Raw genomic sequence first — 11,115 nt, forward strand, 5'->3', positions numbered from 1 at the left:
CACAGCTCCCTCCCCAGGATGGGTCTCTGTCCCTAACTCTCTTGTCTCTCTTTTTATCTTTTATATTTTGTCCTACCTCCTTTTGAAGAGAATGGGATGCCTTTCCGGGTGCCTGGTGTCCTCCGCCAGCATTCAGAAGTTGTTTTGTGGAATTTGCTCAGCGTTTAAATGATCTTTTGAGGAATTTGTGGAGGAGAAAGTGGTCTCCCCATCCTATTTCTCCACCATTTTAGGACCGCCCCCAATGAATATTATTTTAAAAAAAGACAGTCTTAATAAGTCCTTAAAATAATGCATACTATGCTTCATCAGTTGTCACAATGATTTATAATGTAAAATACTTAATTGTAAAATGAAGTTTGTAGGAGGCAGACACCAATAATATAGATCAGAGAAGAAAACTACAAATTTAAACCCAAACATGTACATACACACACACAGACCCCTTCTCATGAATTGTCTTCAGCTACTCTCAAGACTGAAGACTGATAGTTTTATAGGAGATTTGTTTGTGATGTATGATGTATGAGAAGTCCTAACCAGTTGACTCCAATGATTTTAAATCATATGAACAAAATATAATTATGTGTATACTCATTTCCATATACTAACTACAATGGATCATCTCCAAGAAAAAGAAATGCAAAAAAGCAAAATGGCTGTCTGAGGAGGCCTTACAAATTAGCTGTGAAAAGAAGAGATGGAAAAAGCAAAGGAGAAAAGGAAAGATATACCAATTTGAAGGCAGAGTTAAAAAAAAATAGCAAGGAGAGATAAGAAAGCCTTCCTCAATGATGAGTGCAAAGAAATAGAGGAAAACAATAGAATGGGAAAGACTAGATATTTCTTCAAGAAAATTAGAGATGCTGTCTCAATGGACATGAGTTTGGGTAAGCCCTGGGAGTTGGCGATGGACAGGGAGGCCTGGTGTGCTGCAGTCCATGGTCTCACAGAGTTGGGCACTACTGAGTGACTGAACTGAACTGAGCTGAACTACAAAGGAAAAAGTAATTGGAAATGAAATCTATCGGTTAATCACTAGGCCATATTTTGCACATGTGTTAAGAGTTTTTTTGATAGTCAGAATTTTCAATTAAAATAATATTTTTTGAGTGCTAATATTCACCTTTGTGCCTGCTATGTACCTTCAGGAATGTCTGACTCTGTGTGACCCCATGGACTGTAGCCTGCCAGGCTCCTCTGTCCACATGATTCTCCAGGCAAGAGGACTGGAGTAGGTTGCCATGCTCTCCTCCAGGGATCTTCCCAACCCAGGGATCAAGCCACATCTCTTATGTCTCTTGCAGTGGTAGGCAGGTACTTTACCACAATGCCACCTGGAAAGCCACAGGAAGAAGTGCAAATACCAAAACATAATATAAACTTAAATGAAGTAAAATCTTTCATTTTAATGAATTCATCACTGTGCCTTCACCAGCAAGCAAAAATGAAAGAAAATATTTACTTGCATATTGAATAAGTAATACATTTGCTACATGTTGTGGAGAGTAAAACTATGACTAACCAAATTCTCTTCTCAAAGAGCTTACAATATATTTGGAGAGAGAGAAATATTAAACACATACATTTTCTTTTAAAAATACCTTTTCAAATTAATCTTCACTTCCTTTCAATAAACATTTAAATGTGATTTCCCAAATTCTTTCATTACCACTTAGTGTTTCATGCACAATGAAAGCATGGAGAGAGGCTCAGAGTGAGGGGATATGTGTGTAATAAGTGATTCACTCTGTTGTACAGAAGATTCTAACACACCATTGTAAAGCTATTACACTCCAAAATAAATAAATAATAAATAAAAAATTTAAAAAATAAAATCAATATTTTCAGGGAGTCATCAAAATTATAACTTTCATGCACAATGTTAACTTGATGAATTCAATAACATTTCATGCCCAAAGAATGGCAAAATGAGCATCTTTCTCACATACAAACTCAATCATCTTAGATTTCAATGATAAAAAGAGTATTCAAGTTTATACACGTAAGTGTATGTAGAAAGTCTCAAAAATATAGGAAATGTCAGAAATATCACACATGTTCATAATATACACACACAAAAACTACATAATTATCAATCCAGAAGAACACATACTAAACACATAATAACTTCCAGTGCATTTTTATTTCCTTAAATTTTCAATATTTTTCAAATTTTTACAATATTAACATATTCCACTCAGAATCCAAAATTGTGAGGTGGTGAGTATTTCCTTAGCTGTTTGTGTGTTTCCCTTTTAAATCAACCTAAAATAACGCATAAAACACAACTATATATCCATTGCGAAGAAGTCACTGTGTGTTAAAAATACTGGAGGGATATCAATATTCTTATAATGGCCAACAGAAGATATTAAGAAGAGGTGGCAAGAATACACAGAAGAACTGTACAAAAAAGATCTTCATGACCCGGATAATCACAATGGTGTGATCACTGACCTAGAGCCAGACATCCTGGAATGTGAAGTCAAGTGGGCCTTAGAAAGCATCACTATGAACAAAGCTAATGGAGGTGATGGAATTCCAGATGAGCTATTTCAAATCCTGAAAGATGATGCTGTGAAAGTGCTGCACTCAATATGAAAGCAAATTTGGAAAACTCAGCAGGGGCCACAGGACTGGAAAAGGGCAGTTTTCATTCCAATCCCAAAGAAAGGCAATGCCAAAGAATGCTCAAACTACTGCACAATTGCACTCATCTCACATGATAGTAAAGTAATGCTCAAAACTCTCCAAGCCAGGCTTCAGCAGTACGTGAACCATGAACTTCCTGATGTTCAAGCTGGTTTTAGAAAAGGCAGAGGAACCAGAGATCAAATTGCCAACATCCGCTGGATCATCGAAAAAGCAAGAGAGTTCCAGAAAAACATCTATTTCTGCTTTATTGACTATGCCAAAGCCTTTGACTGTGTGGATCACAATAAACTGTGGGAAATTCTGAAAGAGATGGGAATACCAGACCACCTGATCTGCCTCTTGAGAAATTTGTATGCAGGTCAGGAAGCAACAATTAGAACTGGACATGGAACAACAGACTGCTTCCAAATAGGAAAAGGAGTACGTCAAGGCTGTATATTGTCATCCTGCTTATTTAACTTATATACAGAGTACATCATGAGAAATTTTGGGCTGGAAGAAACACAAGCTGGAATCAAGATTTCCGGGAGAAATATCAATAACCTCAGATATGCAGATGACACCACCCTTATGGCAGATAGTGAAGAGGAACTCAAAAGCTTCTTAATGAAAGTAAAAGTGGAGAGTGAAAAAGTTGGCTTAAAATTCAACATTCAGAAAATGAAGATCATGGCATCCAGTCCCATCACTTCATGGGAAATAGATGGGGAAACAGTGGAAACAGTGTCAGACTTTATTTTTGGGGGCTCCAAAATCACTGCAGATGATGACTGCAGCCATGGAATTAAAAGACGCTTACTCCTTGGAAGGAAAGTTATGACCAACCTAGATAGCATATTCAAAAGCAGAGACATTACTTTGCCAACAAAGGTTCGTCTACTCAAGACTGTGGTTTTTCCTGTGGTCATGTATGGATGTGAGAGTTGGACTGTGAAGAAGGCTGAGTGGGGAAGAATTGATGGTTTTGAACTGTGGTGTTGGAGAAGACGCTTGAGAGTCTCTTGGACTGCAAGGAGATCCAACCAGTTCATTCTGAAGGAGATCAGCCCTGGGATTTCTTTGGAAGGAATGATGCTAAAGCTGCAACTCCAGTACTTTGACCATTTCATGCGAAGAGTTGACTCATTGGAAAAGACTCTAATGCTGGGAGGGATTGGGGGCAGGAGGAGAAGGGAATGACAGAGGATGAGATGGCTGGATGGCATAACTGACCTGATGGACATGAGTTTGGGTAAACTCCGGTAGTTGGTGATGGACAGGGAGGCCTGTCATCCTGCAACTCATGGGGTCCCAAAGAGTTGGACACGACTGAGTGACTGAACTGAACTGAAAACTGAAACATTTATTAGTATGGCCTTAAATGCTTTGCATACATGAATTGATTTAATCTTTATAGTAACTATGTGTGTGAGTGCATGTATGCTGAGTCACTCAGTCCTGTCAGACTCTTTGCAAACCTATGGACTGTAGCCCACCAGGCTTCTCTGCCCATGGAATTTTCTAGAACACTGGAGTGGGTTGTCATTTCCATCTCCAGGGATCTTCCAGACCCAGGGATCGAACACATGTCTCTTGCATAGACAGATGGATTGTTTACCACTGAGCCACCTAGGAAGCCCCTTATAGTAACTATATGGACTTGGAATTATTATGTATCTAGTGCAGTTGAGGAACTTTGAGGCTTGAATTTTCAGTGATTTATGGGTTATATAAGTAATAGAGCAGCAGTCCCAGAATCTAAATTTTGGAATGCTTGGTTCCCAAGCAAGTGCTCATAATCACTCTGCTATAACGCTTCTCTCTAAAGTAAAGGAAACGATTTCTGAAATTGGCATCATTGTTCCTAAAACTGACCTCTTTTCCATCATAACATTCTCTGAAGTTGGATTATGTTTTGGAATATATATGACATATTTTAAAAGCTGACAACTATATATTTTTTTTAATTTAGGAAATCAGTTTCACTTAAAAATGTGTATAGTTAGATTATAGTTTAACATGGTTCTGGTTTCCAATTATAATATAGATTTCCAAAGGCATATTCTTAAAAATACCCAAGATTATATTTAGTTAGGCAAATGATGGCTCAGCAAAATAAATAAACAAACAAACAATTATATTTGTCTCTGAAGAGACAGCAAGGAAATTAACTACAGGAATGAAAAGAAAAATGACTTTGAAGTTATAACATCACTGTTATTTTAATTAGTTGGGGTCCTTTCTCTTCTTCATGACCCTATTGAGTGCATTTTTTACTTCTTTGTTTCTAAGACTGTATATAAGGGGGTTCAGCATGGGGATGACAATAGTATAAAAAACAGAAGCCACTTGATCCTTTCCCAAGGAGTAGGACTTACTTGGTTTTAAGTAAGTGAAAATCATAGTGCCATAGAAGATGGTGACCACCAGGAGATGGGAGGCACAGGTAGAGAAGGCTTTTTGTTTCCCTGAAGTGGAAGTAATTTTCAGGATAGTAGACAGGATGGACACATATGACACAGATATTGTGATAAGAGACACCACTAAGGTGGAACCAGTAGAAATGAATATGATGATTTCAATGTCATATGTGTCAGTGCAGGACAGTGCTAAAATTGCTGGTCCATCACAGAAAAAGTGATAAATTATCTTTGAGTTGCAGAAATGCAATCCACTCAAGCACAGAACATTGACAGAGGTGTCCATAGAGCCAATCAAATAGGATCCAAAGATGAGAGAGCAGCATTACCTGGTGGACATAACCACCTGGTAATGCAGAGGGTTGCATTACCCTCCAGATGGCTCCATAGTGATCATAGGCCACGGAGGAGAGAAGGAAACATTCAGTGGCGCCCAAGAAGACAAAGAAATACATCTGAGTGAAGCAGTTCAGGTATGAAATATTCTTCTTGGAATTTATTAAATTGTTTGAGGTTTTAGGGGTGATGACACTTGAGTAACTGAGGTCAAGAAATGACAAGTGACTGAGGAAAGAATACATGGGTGTGTGAAGCTGGGAATCCAGGGAGATTATCAGGATCATCCCCACATTCCCCAGCACAGTGATCAGGTATATTAGGAGAAAGAGGGTGAAGAGGACCAGCCGGATCTCTTCAGAGTCTGTCAGTCCCATGAGGATGAAGTCAGACACCTGTGTGATATTTCTTCTGCCCATAGTGTTCAAGTGCTCCAAACTGTTGAGATCAAAGTTGATACTTGACATGAATTACTTCAAAAAGCTTGGGTTTTTATAAACAACATGATATATTTATACTTGATGGTATAGTTTGATGTTTCTAGAAATTGAGAAGAGGGCTATAGAGAATATGAAAAGAAAACTCTTAATTTGACTACCAAATATAGAAATAAGGATAACTATATATTGGAATATAATGTAGCAAAACCTAGTACAGTTGAATAATTAGAATGACTGATACTGTTTTAAGGCTTGTCATTATTAATGCATTTAATTACCATGAGATTATTATACCGTAGTTAGTAACATTTGTGGAGAAGGCAATGGCACCCCACTCCAGTACTCTTGCCTGGAAAATCCCATGGATGGAGGAGCCTGGGAGGCTGCAGTCCATGGGGTCTCTAAGAGTCGGACATGACTGAGTGATTTCACTTTCACTTTTCACTTTCATGCATTGGAGAAGGAAATGGCAACCCACTCCAGTGTTCTTGCCTGGAGAATCCCAGAGATGGCAGAGCCTGGTGGGCTGCTGTCTATGGGGTTACACAGAGTTGGACACGACTGAAGTGACTTAGCAGCAGCAGCAGTAGCAGTACCATTTGACACATTCTTCATATGAGAAAAAAAACACTGTGAATTTAGTTAACCCAACCAGAGTCAGAGCTATTAAATATTGGATGCAATATTCTACCAAGGTAGATTGACCTGAGAAGGAATACCCATAATACTATCTATATTTTTATTTATGACTGATTTCAGCAAACCTGCAACATTTTTAGTTATATAATAACAAAAAATTGTTTGAGATATATATAATGGGTAATTTGATGTATATATAAATTGATATATCAGTTCAGTTCAGTTCAGTCGGTCAGTCGTGCCCAACTCTTTGCAACCCCATGAATCGCAGCACACCAGGCCTCCCTGTCCATCACCATCTCCCGGAGTTCACTCAGACTCACGTCCATCGAGTTGGTGATATCATCCAGCCATCTCATCCTCTGTCGTCCCCTTTTCCTCCTGCCCCTAATCCCTTCCAGCATCAGAGTCTTTTCCAATGAGTCAACTCTTTGCATAAGGTGGCCAAAGTACTGGAGTTTCAGCTTTAGCATCATTCCTTCCAAAGAACACCCAGGGCTGATTTCCTTTAGAATGGACTGGTTGGATCTCCTTGCAGTCCAAGGGACTCTTAAGAGTCTTCTTCAACACCACACTTCAAAAACATCAATTCTTCAGCACTCAGCTTTCTTCACAGTCCAACTTTTGCATCCATTCATGACCCCTGGAAAAACCATAGCCTTGACTAGACGGACCTTTGTTGGCAAAGTAATGTCTCTGCTTTTGAATATGCTATCTAGGTTGGTCATAACTTTCCTTCCAAGGAGTAAGCGTCTTTTAATTCCATGGCTGCAGTCATCATCTGCAATGATTTTGGAGCCCCAGAAGATAAAGTCTGGCACTGTTTCCACTGTTTCCCCATCTATTTCCCATGAAGTGATGGGACCAGATGCCATGATCTTCGTTTTCTGAATGTTGAGCTTTAAGCCAACTTTTTCACTTTCTTATTTCACTTTCATCAAGAGGCTTTTTAGTTCCTCTTCACTTTCTGCCATAAGGGTGGTGTCATCTGCATATCTGAGGTTATTGATATTTCTCCTGGCAATCTTGATTCCCGCTTGTGCTTTTTGCAGCCCAACATTTATAATTGTTTGATATATATAGTTTAATGCACCATGCACTGTCCTTTCTTTCCCAATATATTAAATATTTTACTAATAGCAATTTCAACTTTATTGAACTTCAGTAGCATATACTAAGTTATAGACCATATGTTAGTATTAATCTTCAAACAATAGGATGCTTGTACAACTTGATAATTCAAAATTAAATTTCTTCCAAAATTATATTTCTAAATTCACACATTGATTGCAGACGGTGATTACATCAACTTCATATTTCTGGTTCTACAAATCTTGGCATTACTTACTTCTACTGCTAAGTCACTTCAGTCGTGTCCGACTCTGTGCGACTCCATAGACGGCAGCCCACCAGGCTCCCCTGTCCCTGGGATTCTCCAGGCAAGAACACTGGAGTGGGTTGCCATTTCCTTCTCCAATTCATGAAAGTGAAAAGAGAAAGTGAAGTCAGTCAGTCGTATCCGATTCTTAGCGACCCCATGGACTGCAGCCTACCAGGCTCCTCCATCCATGGGACTTTCCAGACAAGAGTACTGGAGTGGGGTGCTGTTGCCTTCTCCTTAAATGATATCAATGTACATATTCTGAAAATATCTCCATTTTATTTGATTCTACCTAAAACCTTCTACCTTTGAGAATAATACTGGAGGTCAAGGTTGGTAAAATACACTTCTTTCAGTATTATCTGTCTATGAAGTGTCAGCCACAAATTTTGCTCACAGATAAAACATGAAGGTCATCAGTTGAAAATTTCTATAATAAACATGGTTCTTTTTTGAGATAAATTATTTTTAAATTTTAATGCATTCATTTTGTTTTCTTCTTAGGGAAAAGTAAATCAAACTAGAGATTTTATTCAGCTCCTGATCAAATGTAAAATTTGCCAGGAAGTGATACCTGAAAAGAATTTCAGGACTCCACTCTATAGGTACATCAGCAGAGAAGAGCATGCTTTTCATATCATCCTAATATTTCCAGGGTAGATCATATACTGGGAATTGTTGATAATGAAATGTTTGCTCATCCTTATGGACCAATTATCAAGAAAGATTTCTTTGCCTGTCTCCAGGGGCAAAAGTTCAAGGACCAAAAACAGCTATAATAGGATTTGAGAAGCTAGTTGTCTTTTCCCTTAGGAGCCACAAAATGAAGGACCTAATGATTTGGTCTACCTTTGTGATGCTCTAAATTTATGCCCAGGTTGGTAGAGAAACTATTTCTAGCAAAATATTTACTCTATGACTAAAATCATCAGGGGCAGAATGATACATTTTTGACAATAAAAGTTTTATATTTAAATGTGTAATACTATTTAGGGAGTAAATATATTTGTTAAAAAGAAAACTAGAATATAACAAAATTCAAAGAATGATACGAAAAAAATCAAAACTGCTGTAACAATTTAATGAATTGCTCCCAATTATTTTTGTCATGGAGTACTTATCTGTATACCTCTAGATTTGCATAATCACTATCATACTGTATAGTCACTATCCACTCTCATTTTATAATTAAAAGCCACCTCAAAAACCATGATAAATGCAAAACTATGAGGAGAAAGTTTTTCTTAATATTTTCTAACACTGGAACTCATTTTGTTCATTTTAGTGTTTTTCCTGATTTCAAACTATTGTTATACCATTCATTGTGTCATGTCAGAAACCAAAGCATGATCAGAGATTTTTAAAATCTCTCTTAATTTAAAGATGGTATTGCTACATTCCCTAATTCATTACAGTTTTAACTATGCAATACACACACACACACACACACACACACACACACACACATATATATATGCATATGGGCTTCCCTTGTGGCTCCTTGTGGCTCAGATGGTAAAGAATCTGTCTGCAATGCTGGAGAATAGGGTTTGATCCCTGGGGTGGGAAGATCCCCTGGAGAAGGGAATGGCTATTCACTCCAGCATTCTTGCTTGGAGCATTCAATTGACAGGGAGGCTGGAAGGCTACATTCCATGGTGTTGCAAAAAGTCAGAAACGACTGAGTGCCTAATACTGTCACTTTCATATATATAAAGATACATAGATAGATTAAAATTTTTTCTTAATCTAGAATGATGGAAAGTACACCAAGGATAAATACAAGGACATTTTGAAAAATATATATGGACATTTAATCATAACTCTGAACAAATAAAATATATTTCTGGTTCTTATGCTTAACAAGAAAAGCGTGGCATGTTTTTCTCTTGGAAAGAGAATAGCAAGGCAATATTAAGGCACAGAAATAAAAAATAGATACCTGTTTTTATTAGCATTAAATAAATATAAAATATTGAAATTATCTACAGAACAGCATATATTCATACAAGTGAAAATGAAAATATATACAATTAGAACTACAGTAAATACAAAGAAGGTTCAACAGTGAGGATGTTTCATACAATTATCAACATTTGAGCATTGTAGTTATGATGCATGGATGAAAATCCCTGATAGAGAAAAAGGGAAATATAATAATTTTAATAATTTTCAATAATGATGATGAAATATCTTGAAGGCAATTAATCTGATTCAGACACTGTGCTTAGAAGAAAAAAAAATTGATGTTAAATTAATAAAGGGAATGAGTGATGAGTTAAGACAATATCCTCAATAAGTCCCTAAAATAATGCATAGTATATTTCATCAGTTGTCACTTACAATACTTTATAATGTAAAATATTTTATTGTAAAATGAAGTTTGCTGGCATCAGGCACCAGTAATACATATCTGAGAAGAAAATTAAAAATTTAAACCAAACATATATATATATATATATATATATATATATATATGTACTCACAGATCCCTTCACATGAATTGTCTTCAATTATTCCAAAACTGAAGACCAGTTACCATCAAAAAGAAGTTTCCTTTTGATGTATGATACAAAAGAAGTCCTAAAAACTTGACTCCAATGATTTAAAATCATATGAACAAATATAGATCTATGTACACTCATTTCCATATCCTAACCACTAAAGGAAAAAAATCATTTTAAAAAGTCTATTAATCTCTATGCCATTTTTAATATACCAGTAAGCAATGTTTTTGAAAGAATTCTAGATAGAATTTTCAACCAAACTAATGCTTTTTTGAGTACTAATATGCACAGGATGGTCCAAATTCCAAGGCAAGTTATAAACATGATTAAGGAAGAAACATTGATCTTAATAAATTCATCACTTTGTTTCCACAAGCCAAAAAGAGCAAAGAAAACATTTACTTATTGTAAATATCATAAATATTACATATGTGTTTGTTCCATGCTGTGGAGAGCAATAGTCAAACTATGACTAAACAGACTCTTCTCTCAAAAAACTTACCATCTTGTCTGAGAGAGAGAAATATAAGCACACATATTTTCTCCTAAAAGTACTTTATGGATTAATCTTCAGTTCTTTTCAATAAACATTTAAATAGGATTACCCAACTTTCATTACTTCTTAGTGATTCATGCACAGTGAAAGCAGTACTGAGGGTTTCATCTTTTCCGGGCGCCATTTTGTATCAATGTTGAAGAGAGTACATTAAACAGGGTTTATTTTCAAGTCTCTTGTCAAGGAAAAAGAAAAGGAA

General features: G+C 36.7%; 1 pseudogene; it reads right to left on the reverse strand.

The window, feature by feature from the left end:
• Nucleotides 1-4,863: 4,863 nt before the first annotated feature.
• On the reverse strand, nucleotides 4,864-5,868 carry LOC147358635 (olfactory receptor 8H1-like; annotated as a pseudogene).
• Between the last annotated feature and the right edge of the window lie 5,247 nt (nucleotides 5,869-11,115).

The sequence above is a fragment of the Bos grunniens genome, chromosome 15 (assembly GCF_055505025.1).
Source record: "Bos grunniens cultivar Pamir isolate PY7600 chromosome 15, Bosgru_T2T1.0, whole genome shotgun sequence".
NCBI classification, from domain to species: Eukaryota; Metazoa; Chordata; class Mammalia; order Artiodactyla; family Bovidae; genus Bos; species Bos grunniens.